The 23,381-nt window shown below is 36.1% G+C and overlaps 1 protein-coding gene and 1 long non-coding RNA gene across 3 annotated transcripts in view; both read left to right on the forward strand.

Moving 5' to 3' along the window:
• Positions 1–23,381, forward strand: part of SUGCT (succinyl-CoA:glutarate-CoA transferase) — a 771,296-nt gene that overhangs the window by 194,562 nt on the left and 553,353 nt on the right. The gene's annotated exons all lie outside the window — the stretch shown is intronic.
• On the forward strand, positions 204–2,356 carry LOC111727710. The gene is made up of 3 exons (XR_002775193.1): positions 204–1,668; positions 2,028–2,062; positions 2,335–2,356. It is a non-coding gene; the product is annotated as an uncharacterized LOC111727710 (long non-coding RNA).

Raw genomic sequence — 23,381 nt, forward strand, 5'->3', positions numbered from 1 at the left:
AGGAGTTGTGGCTGGTGCCTGTAGTCCCAGCTACTTGGGAGGTTGAGGCAAGAGAATCGCTTGAGCCCAGGAATTGGAGGTGCTGTGAGCTGTGATACCATGGCACTCTACCCAGGGCAACAGCTTGAGGCTCTGTTTCCAAAAAAAAAAAAAAATATATATATATATATGTATATATATACATACATATATTTGTATGTCTATGTTTTTGGAGAAGTGAGACTGATATTACTTAGTGTTGGAAATCAGTGTTGTGGCTTCTAGAACTGTGGACCTAGAACCAAAGAAAGGGTTTTATTCTAGCTGTGATGGAAGCCTCCATGGGAGGAGTTTGTTTGAGGCCTGGCAGAGCTCCTCTGTGGAGGAGCATACAAGTTATTTTACAGCTAAGAACCAGACCTGTGTGGAGGTCAAGTTTCTTTGGCTCAATTAAATCACACAGGACTAGATTCTGGAAACAGTTGGAATTGGATCTAGTTGCACATCCTGTTCTGTTCTTAGGGGTGTCCATGGCAAATTTTGTTGAAAGTCTGAGAAGGTGTGCTTAGCACTAATACAATACCCTGACGGATCCCTGTTCAGGTGCAGATTACCTGGGGGAAAGAGAACTGAGTTTTGATCTGTTACAAATTAGTAATATAATAACAGTGAAAGAAAACCAAGAAGATATTATAGGTGCTGAGGTGAATCTGTGTTGGAATCTTGAACAGATCATATTCTTGTATAAATATGCCTGTGGAGTAAACAGTTTTCCTTCTTAGGAAGCTTCCAACATTTGGGAAAAGGAATATAGCTTCAGGGACTCTGCTCATACAGGAGATGGTAAGTGTGCTTGATGAATGGGGCTTGTGAAATATGAGTATTAAAAACCACAATAGTAATTCACTTGATGTAGTTTTAACCAGCGTCCCTTGCCTCTTCTCTTCTGAGAATAAAAGCAGGTGCAAAGTGCTTTAGGTCCTGGCTGCTTTGAGTGCTCCATGAACCTGCAGCATTGGCAATACATTGGCACCACCTGGAAGTTGGTTGTAAATAATAGATTCTATTTTATTCTACTGAACCAGAGTCTGCATTTTAACAAAATACCCAGGTAATTTGTTTTCATGTTAGATGCTGAGAAGTCCTGCTTTGAAGTACATTTGAAATCTTTTTTGTCATTCTACCATGAGTCCACTAGATGTCACTCTTGTAACCTGGTAATGGGATGGCATTTTTTTTTCCAGTGGGGACTTGCAAGAATCCCTGAACATGATCACATTATTATTAGATGATTTCCTTCCCATTCTTAGAGCTACTGATATACACATTGATTATTTAAGGTAAAACTACCTTTATCTATCATTCAAAATCCTGGAGAGAGATTCCTGGGAACGGTTTTCATTTTGTGGAGTTGACACTCCTGCCTACTGTCTTCCTTGTTGCATGGATTAATCTGTCATTATATAATCTTAACAGAGAATGCGCTGCAGATTCTCTGACTGGCTCCCTGAGAGAACAGCACCCTGGGCTGCTGAGCACAGCAACACAGAATAAACGAACAGTTTTGATCTTTGTAGAAATCACTGCAAGCAGGAAGGAAGAAAGTCTGTATCTTGAAATTAGCATCAGCTTCTAAGGTGTGATTGTTGCAGGAAGTGCCGACCTTTCTGAGTTTGGGGTTGTTTCAAGGTTGGTTTTATAAAGGTGATTGAGTCTGCTTAGCAAACAATATCCCAAGTGTAATCTTGTAAGGAGTTAGTTTCAGCCATGAAGATGAATATAGGGACATTTACAGGTAAAGTAATATCCTGAGGGAGATGATATGCTTTCAGAGATGTATGAGTTCCCTAGGAAAGGTCCTGTGAACAACTAGTTAAGTCTGCATATTAGGAAAGACGGGTGAAAAGGGTAAAAATAAGGACTATGCTTTAGAAGATTCAATTTTTTTGCCAGATGCCCAGCTTGAGAGAAGTTAGTTCTTGAAATAAATCAAGCTCTTGAAAAACCCTCCTCTCTGTATGTCTGATGTGGTTTTTCATCTGTTTCAGTTAACAAGGACAGTAAAGAAGTCATAAAGTAGCAGGTGTGTGTGTGTATGCTTGTGTATTTTGTGAGGATATATATTTCTTCTTCTGGTTGTAGGAGGGGCATTTAATTTATAATATTACTAAGTGAATGAAAAATATTTAGTTGGAGTGATTTTAGTTAAAATTAGTTTATTGATTTGAAAACAATATGGTTTTAGATTAAAAATAATTTTCTTTTGTTCAAAATAATTAAGGTGACCGTAATATTTATTTCTAAGCTTTGAAGTCCTTTTTCATTCTTTCTTTCTTTCTTTTTTTTTTTGTACAGACAGAGTTTCACTTTATTGCCCTCGGTACAGTGCCGTGGTGTCACACAGCTCACAGCAACCTCCAACTCCTGGGCTTAGGCAGTTCTCTTGCCTCAGCCTCCCAAATAGCTGGGACTACAGGTGCCCTCCACAACGCCCAGCAATTTTTTTGTTGCAGTTTGGCTGGGACCAGGTTTGAACCCGCCACTGTTGGTATAGGAGGCTGGTGCCCTACCCACTGAGCCGCAGGCGCCGCCCTTAAAGTCTTTTTTGTTTTCCCTTTCTCTTTTAATAATTGCTGCTGAGACTCAAGAAGTTGCCAGAGATAGCAGCATATTTAGATGTGTTGTTTAAGAGCACAGGTTTTTGTGTCAGACAGACCTTGGGCACATTGCTTCATTTCATTAAGCCTTAGTTTCTTCATTTATAAAATAGGGATCATAATACTTGCTTCAAGCATTGTGGTAATGATTCAGCAAGACAGTGTGTATGCAGTATGTGGCCTAGAGCCTGGCACATAGCATGCGTTTAAGATGTGGGACTGTTGTTGCCATTATCGGACCCATCCCAGAGACTCCAAACCTGTTGCTCTTATCCCCATCTCTTAGCTGTTATAACCTAGTCCAACACCTATGGCGGAGTCCTTGCTTCTATAGTTTCTCTATCGGGGAGAGCTCCACTTTATGAGGAGTCTTCCTTTCCCTCTGCCTGGCAGATGTGTACACGGTGAGGTGGTGGCTTGATGGGGAGCACATAGTAGGATAGTAGAGTCGTAGGGGAGCATGTTGATCCTAGAACAGCAACAGGAACAGAAGTTATCCTTATAACCCATATTGTGATTTTCCATGAAAAATTCCTTCAGTTTTTAAAATAGTGATCAAACTCAATAGAATTGTTATCATGGTTAGTGTTGTTAGTATAGTCCTATCACAGGCTGGCCTATGATCCCAATTACCAATTTTAACTTTATTTCTAAATAGAAACAAACTCTGAGACGCAAACTGCCCAATCTCAGGGAATATTTGCAACATAATTTACAGATCGACTACTCTTTATTATATTTACTACTTTACAATAACCTTTTTTTTTGGTTCTGAGAGTACCTCTAGCCTTTGAATAATTCACACCTTGAGGTCACTGGAACATTACCAGTTTAGCAGCAGCCTTGGAAAGCTACTGAAAGGAAGTCTGAAGAGATCTTTCATCCTGAAAACATCTTGGTAAGAGTCCTTGAATATCCATCACAAGTAGCCCTATGGCTTCCTTTGATAATGTTGATGAAGAAAAATGTATTAAATGTGCTCTCAAATTAGAAGATGATATGAAATATTAAAGAATTGTGAGTATTATGTATTTTAAAAATAAACTTATTTTTCTTCCTAGACTTTTGGAATCTACATTGGATTTTTTGTTTTCACACAATTAATTTTAAGATATGTTTTGGCAATTGTTTTAAGTGCTTCTCAAAAAACCTTAAAAGGGGTGTGGAGCATTCTTTTTTCCCTACCATTTCATTCTTGTTTCCCTTGTAGGAATCAAATCAGTAAGTTCAATCCTAGTTCAAAGAAGCTGGGGGTAGGGAACAAAACTTATAATGGTGTTACTGTGTAGACTGCAAAAGAATCTGAGGTTTGTTCAGCAAATATAATGGTGCATTGAGGTGTTGTGTTAATGTGGGGGGCCAGAAAAATGAGCTCTGTGTGTAGTGAATCTGTTAAGTGGCAGTTCAGGGTTTAACCTAAAAATTGGGAGAAAGTTGATAAGTGCAGAGGAAGCATGAGATCCAATTTGACACAGACCTTGCTAGAGTTATGGTAGTGGGCTGTGGAGGAAGAAGTGAAAGGAAAAGAGGGTTCAGTGGTGTGCTGGACGAGGATGGTGTGTTGGGGGTGGCAAAGTAATTCATCCATCCAGACAGAAAATTGACAGTTTTGTAGAAAAAATGAAGCTCCCTGTATTGGATATATAAAATTTAGAAGCATAAAAAAAAAATGGATGGAATGATTGGTAACAACTAAGGATCCAGATTTCATTTTCCTTTCTTAGTCTTAGTAGAAGGAGAAAACCAGTAGAAGCTAGTGGAAACTGGTACTATTCATTGGGTTATTAAATCTATGGAAACATCAGGAGTGGATGAATTATAACATTTTGTATAAGGAAATGATGAAAACCAAGGAAATATAATAAAAATAGTTAACAAAAATGTACAAAATAATGCTGGGCAAATAAATTTTTTGTGGATGAGAAATTTATACTCAGTAAGTAATATATTTAGTGCTACTATGGAACATGGCTCCTAAACTTTCTTGTTGCTTATAATTCTTTTGAGTAACCGATGGAAGCTATGGAATACTTTCTCAGAAAAGCGCACATATCCATATACATGCATGATTTTGTGTATTATTTCAGGAGCTTCTCAGATATCCTGGAGCCCATCCCCGACCCTAGGTTAGGATTTTCTAGCAAAGATCAAACAAATGGGGTAAAGATAGTAAAGTTATTTTGAGAACACAGGAAAATTAGATCAAATAGTGGTATGAAGGAAATCATACCCTAAGACTGGAAGAAGATAATATACAAGATCACATACAAAAATCTACTTCGTAGTATAAGAAGTCTGAGAATTAAGGAAATAGTAGAATTATACTGGATTTTGGTCTAGGACTACACAGGAATTGGTGCACGAAATAATCTGTGACCATTGCAGTAATGCTCACAACTCAGTTATGTTCAACCTTCTGAAGGGGAAAGAAGGAATAAAAAATCCCATCACATTATTACTCAGTTTTACAGAAAGGAACTATGATCAAATCAATGTGTGCATTAAGTTAAAATTGAAAGTAATATTTTAAAAAGTCTGTAACTTGTAGGAAATCTGGAAATGCTTTAAACACATTAATGGAAGGGCAAGGAAATATGTCACATTAAAGATTAGGAGCTCATATAAAAACTTTTGCATCCATTTCATAAAGTAAGAGAAGTGAAAGTGGGGGAAAAGTAGGCAAAAGATTGTTCAAGTGAGAACAGGGAAGACCTCAAAGTGTGACAGGTTAGGTGTAAATAAGAAGCCAGTCAGGCTATAAAGGAGTTCAAGAAACAGCACAAAAGGGACTGCAATCCAGAAATAAAAGCTTTTTCATACATGAAAGGCAGAAGCTCAACTGGAGAATCAATGGGACAGCTTGATGATCAGGGTGCTCTCGGGGAAGAAAGGAGATCTGGAGACGCAGTGAATTCTTTGCTTTGGTCTTTGTTGAAATGTAGAAATTTCCACTGTCATCATGTCTTTTGAAGCAAAGAGGTGAGATATGTAGTATTAGATCAAATAGTGGCAAGGGAACAGGATGTTCTGCCTGATTGGAATGCTGGATATAAGGAAATTGCTGAAACTTTATGACATTCATTCTAAGGGTCTGAAGAAGGTCAAGGGAATAAATGAACCTATATGACCTATATGTGAAATAAATCATTGTGCTAACTCTTCACAATTCCACTTTGCTTCCATTCTTCGGAGATCTTCTGAGGAGACCCTATAATCTATTGACTGTTGAATCTTATTCATATTGATAACCTGTCAAAATTGTAGGATCATTGACCACTTTGTGTAATGAATGGAGGAAAGCATCCTGTTTTCTATAATGTGCTTGAGCTGTTTGAAAGAGTAAACAAACACCAAGAGAAAAGCAACAAACATGATTTGTTTAGAGAGAGTTTTAAGGAGTCAGTTGAGTTTCACAACAAAGCTATTCCAAATAGTGTTACCATGGAATTAGGAGGAATATTTTGTCACACATAGGTATTAATAGAGGAAACAAAAAGTGGAATGTGTGAGCCTGCTGTTGATGGAGACGTGTAAACAGTGAGGTTCCTCTGGGGATTTCTGCTGGTCCTTTTTATTAAACATTTTTATAGATAATCTGAAAGAGCAAGTACACAATGAAATTTCTAAGGATGCAGAATTAAGCTCTTTTGGCTAGTGAAATTATAAATCAACCCAAATAAACTTTTGAAAGATAGTGTAAATGGACAAGAAGGTGGCAGGGAGGAGCCAGTACTGTGAGAGGTGTTACTCATTTAGTGAAAAGAAACCAGACTAAACTTATAAAATTGTGGGGATCTGAATTAGTTAGAAACCTGGTTTCACTTAGAAACCAGGAAAGGAATTTGGAGTCCTTGTAGAGCATCCTTCTCAGTGGGTCAGCAGTGTTAGAAGGTTCTGAAAACAAAAGTAAACTGGAAGCAAAATCACTGTTCCTGTGTGAAAGTGCCTCATACTATGGCACATTGCAACCATTGAATGCAGAAGCTCAGAAGGGGCATAATGCAATTATGAATTCAGTTTCTCACCTGCTACAGAATCCTCTGAGAAAGACTGTCCTGGTTGCTGATCCAATTTCTGTTCAACTTAGCTCCAAGGAACTCACTTCCAACAAGGGAGATGACTTAATTTTTGAACAGCACTAATTGCCCCTGAGGACTTTATTCTTAGTCAAGCTAAGAATTTATTCTTAGTCAAGCTTATTGTAATTTATAGAATAACAGAATAACAGAGAAGAAAGGGGACCTGAGAGATCACTTAGAAACCTCTCACTTTATAGATGACTGTGAGGAATATATATGTGAAATTTAATCTCAGAAAAACAAATGAAAGACAAATCACCGATTTGTGGACTCTGACTTTTCAATAGAGTAATCAATCATAAAGTTTCCTCCACACAAAACTATTCCTACCCCTATTTAGTTCCTACTTATTAGATTTTGGTTAACTCAGAGTGGTGGGCTCTGTGGAAAGCATCTAGAGTATGCTAGAGTATTCTATTTTTAGTCTTCTAAAAATATCTTCTATCTATATTGATTTCTGATTCTAGTGTATTAGACATTAATAGAAGGTTCCAATATCTTAACAATTAGTCTCCCCTCAGCCTTGAAGGAATCTGGTCTGGAATATCTTGCTATTTTTAAACACATGCCATATGAGAAATGTTCTATATAAAGTAGTGCTTGTTGATAAACATCTTTGCATAATTTTTTTTTTTTATAAATCTGAAGGCTAAGCTGTGGAGCAAGTTCCAATCATACTTTAATATATACATCTGTGCCAGCCTTCCATCTTCAGGTTAATCTAAAAATTTTATCCTAATTCATCTATTTATTCCTAAGATTATTATTGTTGTAGCTTATAGAAATTACTAGTAGCTCATTAACTCATGGATTTTATGATTATTTGCACAATGTAAATTAATTTGCATACTAATAATTTATGATACCATCTATATTCATTGTAACATGCCGCCTTATAGAATTTGCTAGACAAGGTTATAGAGCAAAACAGACTAACTTGGGACTTCAATCAGGGTCTTTTCAATGCTGAGGAATCAGAAACTCCTTTGAAACTATATCTAGTGTTTTAGTCATGGAAATTTTTAGAGAAAAAAAAAAAAGGAAAAGGAACCATAGATATCAATGTAGATGGTGGCATTCCCCAAAAGCCACATCAAGAACAGAATCTTTTGGGAATCTCTAAACTTCAAAATATTTTTTTTCCTTTCCATCTCTCCCTCCTTCTTCCTTTCCTATAAACATTTCTGTTATTTGAAAGTCTGTCTCTATTTCCTCCCTGCTTTCTGTGTAAACCTTACGCCTTTTCTCCAGAGTTGGAGTAGTGGGTATTCAGAATGCTTATAATTATCCCCTCGGTAACTGTATGGGCTCCAGCCAGTGAGGTACATTCTAGGTTCAGTGATGGAATCTTATTCTCTTTCTTACTTCCTAAAACTTGGAAAATTATACATTTATATTTCAAGCTAGGTATGTGTTTCATTGCCTCATTGATATTTCTGTTTGCATTATTTATTGGTATATTTATTTTATTATGGTATTTATAAGGCTGTTAATATCCAGACTCATCTTGACTTTCCAATGTTGAGCATTTATTACTAGCTTTTGGTATAGATCTTATCCTCAGACTGATTTACTTCATTTTCTACATTGCAACTGCCAGTCTTTTAGAGCAGGGATTAGAAAACTGTTGCCAATAGACTTGTGCTGACACTATCTAACCCATGAACTAAGCATAGTTTCCTCATTTTTATTTTTTATTTTTTATTTTTGGGGAGGATTCAATGTGTTGATTATTTGTACAAATTGAAGTGCTTACATCCTACTAATTAACATAGCTTTTACCTCATTTACTTAATCACAGTGTTAAGACATTTGTGTTGTATACTTGATGGATTTGACTTGTAGCCTTGCAATATACTCTGTAGATGTGGTCCCACCATTAACTCTCCCTCTATCAAACCACCCCCTTCCCTTCCCAACCCACACCCCTTCCCTCCTTCATCCTGGGCTATAGTTGTGATTCATCTCTCATATGAAAGTGTGAATGATTATAAATTGGTTTCATAGTAGTACTGAGTACATTGGTTATTTTTTTGCTATTACTGAGATACTTTACTAAGAAGAATCTTTTCCAGCTCCATCCATGTAAATATAAAAGAGGTAAAGTCTCTATCTTTTTTTAATGCTGCATAGTATTCCATGGTATACATATACCACAATTTATTAATCCGTTTATGGGTCAGTGGGCACTCGGGTTTCTTCCATGACTTGGCAATTATGAACTGAGCTGCAATGAACAATCAGGTGCAAATATCTTTGTTGCCAATTGATTTTTGGTCATTTATATATACACCTAGTAGAGGAATTGCAGGATCAAAAGGCAGGTCTACATTTAGATTCCTGAGTGTTCTCCAAAAATTTTTCCAAAAGGAATGTACTAGCTTGCATTCCCACCAGTAGTGCAGCAGTACAGAAATCTTCCCTTTTCTCCACATCCATGCCAACATCTCTAGTTTTGGGATTTTGTGATGTGGGCTACTCTTACTGGAGTTAGATGATATCTCAAAGTGGTTTTCGTTTGCACTTCTCTGATGATTAAAGATGATGAGCATTTTTTCATGTGTCTGTAGGCCATGCTCCTGTCTTCTTCAGAGAAGCTTCTGTTTATATCTCTTGCCCACAATAAAATGGGATCACTTGTTCTTTTCTTATTAATAAGTTTGAGTTCTCTGTGGATTCTGGTTATTAGACCTTTGTCAGAAATATAACCTGCAAAAATCCTGTCCCATTTTGAGGGCTGTCTACTTGCTTTACTTACTGTGTTCTTGGCAATGCAAAAACATTTTAGTTTGATCAGATCCCAGTAATGTATTTTTGATGTTGCTTCAATTGCCCAAGGGGTCCTCCTCATAAAGTATTCTCCCAGGCCAATTTTTTCAAGTGTTTCCCTTGCACTCTCTTGCACTCTCTCTATTTTTATAGTTTCATGTCTTAAGTTTAAGTCCTTTAACCAGTGAGAGTCAGTTTTTGTTAGAGGAGAAAGGTGTGGGTTCAGTTTCAGTCTTCTACAAGTCACCAGCCAATTCTCCCAGCACCTTCTGTTAAACAACGAATCTTTCCCCCAATTTATATTTTTGATAGGCTTATCAAAGATCAAATGATCGTAAGTGTCTGTTCATCTCTTGGTTCTCAGTTCTGTTCCATACATCTACTTCTCTATTTTTGTGCCAGTACCATGCTGTTTTGATCACTATAGATTTATAGAATAGTCTGAAATCTGGTAGCATGATACCTCCTGATTTGTTTTTATTCCTGAGTAATGTCTTGGCTATTTGAGGTTTTTTCTGTTTCCATTTAAAATGAAGTACTAATTTTTCCAGATCTTTAAAGTATGACAGAAGTTCTTTAATAGGGATTGCATTAAACATGTAGATTGCTTTGGGTAGTGTAGACATTTTAACAATGTTGATTCTTCCTAGCCATGAGCATGGTACATTTTTGCATTTGTTAACATCTTCAGCTATTTCTTTTCTCAGAGTTTCATAGTTCTCTTTATAGTGATCTTTCACATCCTTTGTTAGGTACACTCCCAGATACTTCATCTTCTTTGTCATTATTGTAAAGGGAATAGAGTCCTTGATTGTTTTTTCACCTTGACTATTGTTGGTATATATAAAGGCTACAGACTTGTGAGTATTGATTTTGTATCCTGAGATGCTGCTATATTTCTTGATCACTTCTAGGAGTCTTACAGTTGAGTTCCTGGGGTTTTCCAGATATACAATCATATCATCTGCAAAGAGATAGTTTGATCTCCTCTCATCCTATTTGGATACCCTTGATTGCCTTCTTTTGCCTGATTGTGATGGCTAAGACTTCCATTATAATGTTAAAAAGCAGTGGAGACAATGGGCAGCCTTGCCTGGTTCCTGATCTGAGTGGAAATGATTTCAGTTTTACTCCATTCAATATGATATTGGCTGTGGGTTTGTTATAGATGGCCTCTATCAGTTTAAGAAATGTGCCTTCTATACTATTTTCTTGAGTGTTCTGATCAAGAAAGGATGCTAGATATTATTAAAAGTTTTTCTGCATCAATTGAGAGAATCATATGGTCTTTGTTTTTTGTTTATGTGATGTATTATTTTTATAGATTTATGTATATTGAATCATCCTTGGGACCCTGGGGTGAAACCCACCTGGTCATGATGTATAATTTGTTTGATGTGTTGCTGGATTCTGTTTGCTAGGATGTTATGGAATATATTTGCATCAATATTCATTAGAGATATTGGTCTATAATTTTCCTTTCTTGTTGGATCTTTTCCTGGTTTGGGGATCAGGGTGATATTTGCTTCATAGAATGTGTTGGGAAGTATTCCTTCTTTTCTGTGTTTTGGAAAAGGTTAAGTAATATAGGTCTAGTTCCTCTTTAAAGGTTTGGTAGAATTCTGATGTGAAGCCATCTGGTCCTGGGCTTTTCTTTTTGGGGAGATTTCTTATAATTGATGTTATTTCAGAACTTGATATAAACTTGTTCAACATTTCCACTTCTTTCTGGCTAAGTCTAAGAAGGTGGCGTGTTTTCAAGTATGGGTCTATTTCCTTCCGATTTTCATACTTCTGAGAATAGAGTTTTTTGTAATATTCATTAAGGATCTTTTGAATTTCTAGGAGTCTGTTATTATTTGGCCTTTATCATTTCTGATTGATGAAATTAGGGATTTTACTTTTATTTCTGGTTAGGTTAGCCAAAGGTTTATTTTATTGACCTTTTCAAAAAAAACGTTTTGATTGATTCATCTGTTGTGTAAATTTTTTTGCTTTCAATTTCATTTAATTCTGTTCAATTTTGTTTATTTCTTTTCTTCTGCTATGTTTGGGGTTGGAATGTTTTTCCTTTTTCAGTTGCTTGAGATGACCCATGAAGTTGGTGACTTCCTCTCTTCCCATTCTTTTGTGGAAGGCTTGCAATGCTACAAATTTCCCTTTTAGGACTACTTTTGCAGTATACCAGAGATTCTGATAGTTTGTGTCTTCATTATCGTTTTGTTCCAAAAATGTGGTAATTTCCTTCTTAATCTCATTTATGACCCAGCTATCATTCAGCATGAGGTTAGTTTCCATGATTTTGTGTGAGTATGTGAATTCTATTGTTACTGAGTTTAACTTTTATTCCATGATAGTCTGAGAAAATACAAGGAATAATTTCTGTTCTTTTGAATTTTCTGAGGTTAGACTTGTGACCTAAGATGTGATCAATTTTGGAGGATATTCCATGGGCTGATGAGAAGCATGTGTATTCAGTTTTGTTAGGATAAAATGTTCTGTAGATGTCTGTTAAATCCAATTGTTGAATGGTTAAGTTTAAGTCTAAAGTTTCTTTGCTTAGTTTCTTTTTGGAGGATCTAGCTAACACTGCCAAAGGGGTTTTAAAATCTCCAACTTTTATGGTGCTGTAGGTAGTCAAGCTGCTCATGTCTGTTAGAGTCTCTTTTATAAATGAGGAGCATTCTTGTTGGGTGCATAAATGTTAATAATTGAAATCTCATCATGTTGAGTGTTGGCCTTAACAGATATGAAGTGATAATCCTTATCTTTCTTTACTTTTGTTGGTTTAAAGCCTATTGTATCTGTGAATAAAATTGTAACTCCTGCCTTTTTTCTGATTTCCATTTGCCTGAATTATAGATGACCATCCCTTCACCCTGAGTCTATATTTATTTTTTAAGGTAAGATGAGATTCTTATATGCAGCAGATATCTGGCCTGAGTTTTTGTATCCAGTTAGCTAACCTGTGCCTCTTTAGAGGACAGTTTATACCATTCACATTAATTGAGAATATTGACTTGCCTGGTAGTATTTTGGGTATCAAGTTTTTCAAAAGTTCAGTGGGCATTTTTAATCCTTACACCACTGTGGAAATTGGAGTTTGAGCAAATGTTTGTGAGTGAGCTTACTTTGGTGGTAGAGCACTGTGCTTGTCATTGTAGAGGATAAGTCTGAGAATATCCTGGAGAGCTGGTTTAGTTATGGTAAATTTCTTCAACATGTGAGTGTCATTAAAGTATTTAATTTCTCCATCATAAATGAAACTCAGTTTAGCTGACTACAGGATCCTGGGTTGAAAGTTATTTTGTTTTAGGAGGTTAAAGGTTGATGACCATCCTCTTCTAGCTTGAAAAGTTTCAGCAGAGAGATCTTCAGTCATTCTAATATCCTTCCCCTTGTAGGTTATGGTTTTCTTACGTCTGGATGCTTGCAGAGTTTTCTTCTTCATATTAACTTTGGTGAAATTAATTATAATGTGTCTAGGAGATGTTTTATTTGGATTGAGTTGTGCTGGGGTTCTGAAACTGTCTGTATCTGGATTTCAGAATCTTTTGCCGTGTTTGGGAAGTTTTCTCCTATTATCTCTTGGAGTAGAGCATCTGGGCCTTTTGAAGCAACCTCTTGTCCTTCAGGGATTCCCATAAGGCAAATGTTTGCTCTGTTGGAGCGTTCCCACAATTCTCTCAGGGAATGACCCATTTTTGCTCTTTAGTTCTCTTCCTCTTTGACCATTTGTGAGTGTTCAAAAACTTTGTCTTCAATGTCTGACATCCTTTCTTCTGCTTGCTCCATTCTGTTACTGAGGGCTCCTACTGTATTTCTCAGATCTTGAGGGCTGTAATTTCTTTTCTCAATGTGTCAAAATCTTTGGTGACTTTGTCTTTGAATTCATTGAATTCTTGAGACAAGTTTGGAATTACTCCTTGAACGTCTAATTCCATCTTTACCTCTATTCTGTTGATCTTATTTACCATCTGAATTCTGAGCTTGATTTCTGACATCTCAGCCATTTGTTTATGAATGGGATCATCTGCTGTGTCCGTTTTGTCATTTCTTGGGGGAGTTGATCTACTCTGATTATTCATGTTGCCAGAGTTTTTTTCTGCTGATACCGCCCCATGATTATTTTTCACTGTTTGACTAGATGGGCAGGTAAGGTGAAATTGGATCGGGTTCTCCTGGAGTTGTGGTTAACCACCCCTTTGCCAAGGATCTGGGGCTTGTGACTGTAGCTTTTTCCCCTGTAGGTTTGCAAAGGACCCTTACAGTATTACAGTCTGAGGCTCTGGGGACCTGCTTGCTGTGGTATGGTTAGGTGGCTCTGTCTTGTATTCAGCTGGTCCTTGTCCAATTCTAGTGGATCAGTGACTCTGGGTTGAAGTCTCAGCTGAAATTTGCTTTCTTGGAGTTGCAGCTTGCCTCAGCAGAGGTGACATGCAGTTATCATTCTTGTCTCTCAGCTCGGCTCCCAGTCTTCAGCTTTATTGTGTACTTTCTGGTCATTATCCTTCCCTCTGGGATGGGAGGTTCTGTCAAAAGCTGGCTCCAGTCAGCCATCTTGTCCCTCCTCCCCAGTTTCCCCATTTTTAAGTGGTTGAAAAAATAATATGAAGAATAGTATTTTGTAATACATTTAAATACACAAAATAGAAATTTCAGTGTCCATATCTAATGTTTTATTAATTCATAGTTATCTTTACTTATTTGATTATATGTCATCTGGCTGCTCTTGTGCTACAACTGCAGAATTGAGTAGGTGCAACACAGACTGTAAAGCTGTAAATATTTACCATAAGTCCATTTACAGAAAAAAACTTGCTGGCCTTTGTTTTAGAGTGTCTCCAAGGACTTAGCATCACTCTGTATTCCTCATTGGGATTTTTCTCCACCAAGAGTTCCAGCTTGAATTCTTCTTTTACAACCTTCAAAAATTTCTCTTTCCTATTTAACATAACATATACTAGCATTTGACTGTACAATTTCCTAATAGTTTCATGTATATTAAATCTCCTCTCTCTTTTTTCTTTTGGCAATCTTTTGGAAGACAGATACTATATATTTAGTAGCATAGCATTCAGCCAAGGATTAGGTACTTGATTTTTACTAGGTACTTGCTGAATTTAATTGAATTCCTTTATGTGGAAGCTTCCAGAGTTCATATAAGTAAGGAGCCATAGTGAAGAAGACAGGATTAAAACATACAAATTATTTATGTGATTACTGTTTGAATTGTGTAGAAAACCATGGGAACCCAGATGCACATAAAGAAGTAAAATTTGATCTGAATATTGAAAGCTGAGTAAAAGTTTGATAGGTGAAGAAGGGAGCATGGGGAGAAGAGGGCTTGAATATTCTAAGCCTCCATGTGTATAAGGCCTTTCCTCCCCTTAGAGTAGTGGGTCTCAACCTTCGTGATGCTGTGACCCTTTAATACAGTTCTTCATGTTGTGGTGACCCCCAACCATAAAATTATTTTTGTTGCTACTTTATAACTGTAATTTTGCTACTGTTATGAATTGCAATGTAAATATCTGATATGCAGGATGGTCTTAGGTGACCCCTGTGAAAGGGTCATTCAACCCCCAAGGGGGTCATGACCCACAGGTTGAGAACTGCTGCCTTAGAGGGATAAACACTATCTGCTATAACCAACATCACAAACATTTTTATTCTTGCATTGCATTTGTACCTGTCTTTAAAAGTAGATGGTACAGTTTCATATGTTTTTAGACTTTGTGTAAATAGTGTGATACTATACATTACTCTGAAAAGTGCATTCTTTCCTTGTCTTATTTTTATTAGTTTTATCTATGTTAATACCTAGAGTTCAAATACATTTACTTTTTTATGCCCTACATTTTTCCATTCCTTCAGTAAATAGTATGACACCATTTATTTATATTCACCTATCGAAAGATTTTTAGATTATTTCTCATTTTTTACTTTTACAGCATTGGTGTACACATTCTTATACGTGTTTTTCTGTTTGTATGTCTGAAATAGTCTGGAATTTATATCTGATAAGTAACATTGCTGAGTCATAGGGGTATCTTCAACATTGACTAATACTGCTGGAAAGTGAATTATGTAACTATATTTTCTAGTATTACATCATCCTTGCATTCCTAGGATAGTCCATTAGTAGAAATGTAGTGTTTTTACACATTTATATATAGATTTTTTTCTAAAGTTTTAGATAGGACTTTTACATCTATTTTCATAAATAAATTTGCTTTGAACTTTCTTTTTTCATATTGTTCTCATTTGGTTTGGCTTTTATGTTAGGTTAGTCTGAGAAAATGAGATAAGGAATATCCATTTCTTTTCTATTCTCTAGAAGATTGGAACTATCTGTATATTAAAATTTGGTAGTGATAATCTATTAAACCGTATAAGCCTAGTCATTTTTGAATGTATAGATTTTAAATTATAGGTCTACTTATTTATTTTTATTTTTATATTTTTGAGACAGATCCTGACTTTGACACCCTTGGTAGACTGCTGCATGGCATCAAAACTCACAGCAACCTCAAACTCTTGTCCTCAAGTGATCTTCTTGCTTCAGTTTTTAATTTTTAGTAGCAATGGAGTTCTCAGGCTGGTCTGGAACTCATGAGCTTGAGTGATCCACCCACCTCAGCCTCCCTGAGTGTTAGGATTACAGGCATGAGCCACTGTGCCCAGCCTGATCCATTTATTTTTAAGGTTAAAGACCTATACAGGCTTTCTATTTCTTTTAAAATCAATTTTATTGAGTGTATTTTTCTAGAAATTGTCTGATTAATCCATATATTCAAATTTATTATCATAATTTTGAGCTTTTTTCTATAGTTAAAAAAAATCTATCATATCTATTGTTTTCTTCTTTTAATCCCTAACACAGAGAAAAGCACAATAGGATAGTAGATAAGAACACAACTTCTGTAGCCGTATTTTTTATTTTTTAATTTTTATTTATTTTTATTTATTTTGAGACAGAGCCTCAAGCTGTTGCCCTGGGTAGAGTGCCATGGCATCACAGCTCACAGCAACCTTGAACTCCTGGGCTCAAGTGATTCTCCTACCTCTGCCTCCCAAGTAGCTGGGACTACAGGTGCCCGCCATAATGCCTGACTATTTTTTGGTTGCAGCCATCATTGTTGTTTGGTGAGCCTGGGCTAGATTCGAACCTGCCAGCTCAAGTGTTTGTGGCTGGAACCTTAGCTGCTTGAGCCACAGACGCTGAGCCTATTATTTGGGTTTTAATTCAGGTACCACAATTTTGAGATTGTGTGATCTTGAGAAAGTTGTGTAATTTCTCTTTGCCTTTAGGTCTTCAGCTTAAAAATGACTATAAAATGACATCTAACTTATAGGCTATACTTAGTTTTACAAATATACATATATGTAAATATACACACAAATACATATGCACACACATATATAAACAGATATGTGCATGTTCACATATATATTTTTATATGTATGTCTGTGTATATACATGTGTTCACACATGTGTATTTGTTATGGACTAAATGTTTGTTTCTCCCCCACATTCATATACAGAAGTCTTAACTCCCAGTGTGATTATATTTGGCCATGGGCTTCTAAGGGAGTAATTAGGTTAATGAAGTCGGAAGGGTAGGGCCCTAATCTGAAAGGATTAGTGTTCTTCTAAAAAGAGACTCCAGAGAGTTCTCTCTCTCTGTTTTTTTCTCTCCCTTTCCCCCAACCCCTCCCAAACCCTCATGCGCATGCACTGAAGAAAAGCCATGTGAGGACAGCCAGAAGGCAGCCATCTGGAGGCATGGAAATGTGCCTTCACCAAAAACCCAATCAGCTGGAGCTAGTCTCCAGAACTGTGAGAAATAAGTTTCTATTTGAAAGGCACCAATGTGTAGCATTTTGTTATAACAGCCCAAGTGCACTAATACAGATTCTGGTACTGTGAAGTAGGGTGTTACTATAACAAGTACCTAAAAATGTGGTAGTGATTTTTGAACTAGTTGATGAGTAAAGGCTGGAAGAGTGGGAGGTACCTGTTAGAAAAAACCTAGATTGTTTGGAAGGAATTAATTCTGGTGATTCTGCTCAATAAAAAAAGAGGAGCACTTAAGAGGAAGCCTCCATCTTTCTTGAAAATGCATACATAATCATGAACAAAGTGGTGGTAGAAATAATGGTAATAAACACTGTTGTGGTGAGGTCTCAAAAGGAAATGAGAAACAGGTTATTGGCAATTGGAGAAAAGGCGAATCTTGTTATAAATGGCAAAGAACTTGACCGAATTGTGTTCTGGTGTTTTTTTGAAGACAAGTCATGAAATTAGTTATTTGGCTGAGGAAATTTCTAAGCAAAATGCTCAAGATGTGGCCTGGGTCCTCATGACTGCTTACAGTAAAATATGAGAGGAAAGAGAGGAATTGAAGAAAAGTTGTTGAGCAAAAGGTTCTAGAACTTAGAGACTTGAAAAATTCTGTTTGTCCGTATTGCCAAAAATGAGGAAGATACCAGCAGTATTGTGACTTATTATCAAACTCTAGTTTGCCTGTCATCTTTCCATTAACCAACACAGTTTGGTTATGACTATTCATCCAGCTGTGAATTCGTTGACTAGCCCTATCAATCAACTTACATTCTCTCTATATCATTGCAAAAGAGGATATAGTGTAGATATATTCAGACACCTCTTGAAAATTTGTTCATACAATTTATGACATTTTCTTATTCTAATTGCTCATGTTGATTCTTGTATTTCACGAATTGGTATATAGTTTATAGAGTGGATATAAGATTGTGTCTGCCTAGCATCCCCCTCCCCCCTTTTTTTTAATGAGGGTACTTAGACCTCCTCCATTTTATAAGAATATTGTTTGGTACATGTGTTTCAGATAGGAATGGTTCTACATCCATCCTTATGCCAGGCATGGTCTTGTGAATGAGGCCCATTAGATTCCAATCCTCAGATCACATGATTGGTCTGGGCATAGGCATATGACCTCAGTTGCTTGTGAGATCTATCCATGACAGAAGCAGGAAAACTTTTAAACTCTTGACATTTATGTGCCCAGTACATTGTTTATTTGTCTTCCTTTTTTTGTTGAGGATAATTTGAATTAAATATCTTTATTTTAGATGTCTGTCAGTCCTTCATATTTATTATGTCTCATCAATTTTATTACTATTCCTTAACTTCTCCTTTTCTGGTACATTTGACTTAGCTGTTTATGTCATTAATGCTGTAATAGTTCTTCTTTCCAAGTATAAACTAGGTCTCACATCTGGAATAGCTGAGTCTAGCCCCTATCATTCTGCTTTCTACTTAGGGTTGTCAGTGTACAAGTTGTGGGGCCTCCATTAAGTGCCCTGCTTTCAGATACTTATTGTCAGTTGAAAAATGGGGCTGTGCCACTTGCTCCTCACCTTCTATATCATTTCATCTCTAATAAGGTCTTCTTATATTTTTGTGAATGCTGTTTCTTACTTGTGTGAGTTAACAAAGGACCTGTGGTAATTGCATTTATTCTGATTCATTTGGAATATACCTAGCAGAAAATATTCCACATTTCTATTCCAGTATTCTTTATTTTAGTACTGTGCTTCTTTTTAGAATAATTTGCATATATATATATATAAATTAATTAATTAATTAATTTTTTTTCCCTGGGGCTCAGTTTGAACCCATCACCTCTGGCATATGGGGCCAGTGCCCTACCCTTTTGAGCCACAGGCACCACCCTATATATATATATTTTTTATATATCCATTTAATGGAGATTAAGGAAGAAAAATAGATAATACTTTTCATATCAATGTCTTATTTATAAATTGTACATTGACTAAAAAATTCCTATTTTATAGGTGAATAATATAATTATTTTTAGATTATTAATGATTTAAAATTTTTTCTCATTTATTAAACAAATCACACACAAAGTAATGTAATTACAAAGTGTGTAATTTTTCTATTTATGTTCTTTGTTATTGTAGTGTAAGTCTTCTTATGAACTCTTTGTAGATTGATAATATTATAACCATCTCATAGTTGTTTTTCTTTTTTCTTGTAGTATCTTTTTTTTTTTTTTTTTTTTTTGAGACAGTCTCACTATGTCTCTCTTGCTAGAGTGCTGGGGCATCCAGCTCACAGCAACCTCAAACTCTTGGGCTTAAGTGATTCTTTTGCCTCAGCCTCCCAATCTTTTTTTTTTCTTTAATTATTATTATTGTTGAGGATTCATTGAAGGTACAGAGAACCAGTTTACACTGATTACATTTGTTAGGTGAAGTGCCTCTTATGATCTTGTCCCACGTCCAAGAGGTATGCCATACACCATGACCCTACAAACCCCTCCCTCCTATTCTCTCTCTGCTCATTTCTTCCCCTACCCCCCACCATGTACTAGGTCATCAATTGTCCTCATATCAGAATTGAGTACATTGGATTCTTGCTTCTCCATTCTTGTGACACTTTACTAAGAATGTCTTTCAACTCCATCCATGTTAATAAAAAAGATGTAAAGTCTCCATCTGTTTTAGTGGCTGAATAGTATCCCGTGGTGTACATATATCAAAGCTTGTTAATTCATTCCTGGATTGGTGGGCATTCAAGTTGTTTCTACATTTTGGCAATTGTAAATTGAGCTGCGATGAACAGCTCAATTTACAATTGCCAATTGTAAAATTGTACAAATGTCCTTATGATAAAATGATTTTTTTTGCTCTGGGTAGATGCCCAGTAATGGGATTGTAGGATCAAATGGGAGGTCTAGTTTGAATTCTTTGAAGATTTGCCATACTTCCTTTCACAAAGGTTGTATTAGTTTGCAATCCCACCAGCAGTGTAAAAGTATTCCTTTCTCTCCACATCCTTGCCAGCATCTGTAGCTTTGAGATTTTGTGATCTAGGCCATTCTTACTGGGGTTAGGTTATATCTTAGAGTTGTTTTCATTTGCTTTTCTCTGATAATTAGGGATGATGATCATTTTTCCATATGTTTGTTTGCTATTTTTCTATCTTCTTTAGAGAAGGTTCTATTTATCTCTGTTGCCCATTGAAATAAGGGATTATTGGCTTTTTAAATGTTGATTCATTTGAGTTCTCTGAGATCTTAGTTATCAAGTTTTTTGTCTGATTATAATATGCAAACATATTTTCTCATTCTGATAGTTATCTATTTGGTTTGGTTGTTGTCTCCTAAGTTGTATTAAGTTTAATTAAATCCCATTTGTTTATTTTTGTTGTTGTTGCAATTGCCACTATAGTCTTCTTCATAAAGTCTTTCCCCAGTCTGATAACTTCCAAGTGTTTTCTCCACAGTTTCTTTGAGGATTTTTATTGTTTCATGCCTTAGAATTGGATCTTTTATCTATCTTGAATCAATTTTAGTGAGTGGAGAAAGGTGTATGTCCAGTTTCAGCCTTTGACATGTGGATATCCAGTTCTCCCAGTACCATTTATTGAATAAGGATTCTTTCCCCCAGTGTATGTTCTTGCTTGGTTCATCAAGCAAGAACAAAGTTAAGGTGGCTGTAAGCTGTTAGTTTCATTTCATGGTTTTCTGTTTGGTTCCAGATGTCTATTTCTCTATTTTTGTGCCAATACCATGCTGTTTTGATCACTATGATCTTGTAGTACAGCCTAAAGTCTGGGAGGCTGATGTTCCTGGCTTTTTTTTTTGTTACTAAGAATTGCATTGGCTATACAGGTTTTTTTCTGGTTCCATGCAAAATGAAGAATCATTTTTTCCAAATCTTGGAGGTCTGATGTTGGTTTTTTTTAATGGGGATTATATTGAATCTGTAGATTGCTTTGGGAGGTATAGACATTTTAATAATTTTGATTTTTCCCAGCTATGAGCGTGTTATGTTCTTCCATTTGTTAATATCTGCTGCTATTTCTTTTCTTAAGATTTTATATTTTCTTTATAAAGGTCCTTTACCTCTTTTGTTAGGTATATTCCTCGGTATTTCATTTTCTTTGAAGCTACTCTGAAGGGAATTGTGTCCTTGATTGGCTTCTCATCTTGGCTGTTATTGGCATATACAAAGGCTTCTGATTTGTGGACATTGATTTTATATCCTGAGACATTACTGTATTTTTTCAATACTCCAGGAGTCTTGTGGTTGAGTCTTTGGGGTTCTCTAAGTGTAAGATCATATTGTGTCAGCAAAGAGCTAGAGTTTGACCTCATTTGCTCCCATTTGGATGCACTTTATTTCCGTTTCTTTCCTAATGGAATTAGCTAGAGCTTCCAGAACTATGTTGAATAGTAGTGGTGGGGGAGGACAACCTTGTCTGGTTCCAGTTCTAAGTGGAAAAGCTTTCAGTTTTACTCCATTCAATATAATCTTAGCTGTGGGTTTGTTGTAGATGGCTTTAGTCAGTTTAAGAAATGTGCCTGTTTTCATCAGAGTTCTAATTAGAAAAGGATGCTGAATTTTATCAAATGCTTTTTCTGAATCTATTGAGAGGATCATACGGTCTTTGTTTTTGCTTCTGTTGATAATGGTGATTTATGTTAAACATATGGACTTGTGTATGTTAAACCAGCCTTGCATCCTTGGGATGAAACCTACTTGATTGTGATGAATGATTTTTTTAATGTGTAGCTATAATCTATTGCCTAAGATTTTATTGAGAATTTTTGTATCTATGTATGTATGTGAAATTGGTCTGTAATTCTCCTTTTTAGTTGGGTCTTTTCCTCGTTTTTGTGTCAGGGTGATGTTTGCTTTGTAGAACGTGTTGGTGCAGAGTCATTCTTTTTCAATTTTGGGGAATGATTTCTGCAGTATGGGTATAAACTCTTCTTTGAAGGTTTGATAGAACTCTGGTATGTAGCCATCTGGACCAGAGGTTTTTTTTTTGTTGGGAGATTTTTTTTTTTATTGTTTCTTTGATCTCAGTTCTTTAAAACGATATGTTCAAGAAATCTATTTCTGACTCAGTGCCTATAGTTTAGCAGCTAGGGCACCAGCCACATATACCAGAGCTGGCAGTTTTGAATCCAGTCTGGGTCTGCCAAACAACAATGAGAACTAGAACCAAAAAATAACCAGGCATTGTGGTGGGTGCCTGTAGTCCCAGCTACTTGGGAGATTGAGGCAAGAGAATTGCATAAGCCTAAGAGTTGCAGTTGTGAGCTGTGACACTATGGCACTCTACCCAGGGTGATATAGTGAGACTCTGTCTCAAAAAAAAAAAAAATCTATTTCTTCTTGATTAAGTCTAGGGAGAGTGTGTGATTCCAGGTTTTGATCCATTTCCTCCACATTGTCAATTTTCTGGGCATAGAGTTTCTTGGAATACTCAGAGATGATTGCCTATATCTCTTTGGAATCTGTAATTATTTCCTCTTTATTGTTTCTGATTGAGGTTATTAGAGATTTTACTTTTCTGTTTCTAGTTAATCTGGCCAAAGTTTTATCAATTTTATTTATTTTTTTGAATAACCAACTTTTTGTTTCATTAATTGTCTGAGTTATTTATTTATTTTCATTCATTCTCTGGTTTAATTTCAGTTATTTCTTTTCTTTTTTTTTTTTTTTTGCAGGTTTTGGCCAGGGCTGGGTTTAAATCCACCACCTCTGGTATATGGGGCCAACACCTTACTCCTTTGAGCCACAGGTGCTGCCCCAGTTATTTCTTTTCATCTGCTGAGTTTGGGATTAGATTGTTCTTCTTTTTTGAATTCCATATGATGGTTCATGAGTTTGTTGATGCACTCTTTTTCTGTTTTTCAAATGTAGGCATCTAATGTGATAAATTTCCCTGTTAAGACTGCTTTTGCTGTACCCCACAGGTTTTGGTAATTTGTGTCTTCATTGTTGTTATGTTTGAGGAATTTAATGATTTCCTCTTTTGTCTCTTCCTGATCCCAACTATCATTTAGCATAAGGTTATTTAATTGTAGGG

Source organism: Otolemur garnettii, unplaced genomic scaffold (genome assembly GCF_000181295.1).
Source record: "Otolemur garnettii isolate 467f Iridium unplaced genomic scaffold, OtoGar3 scaffold00119, whole genome shotgun sequence".
Lineage (NCBI taxonomy): Eukaryota > Metazoa > Chordata > Mammalia > Primates > Galagidae > Otolemur > Otolemur garnettii.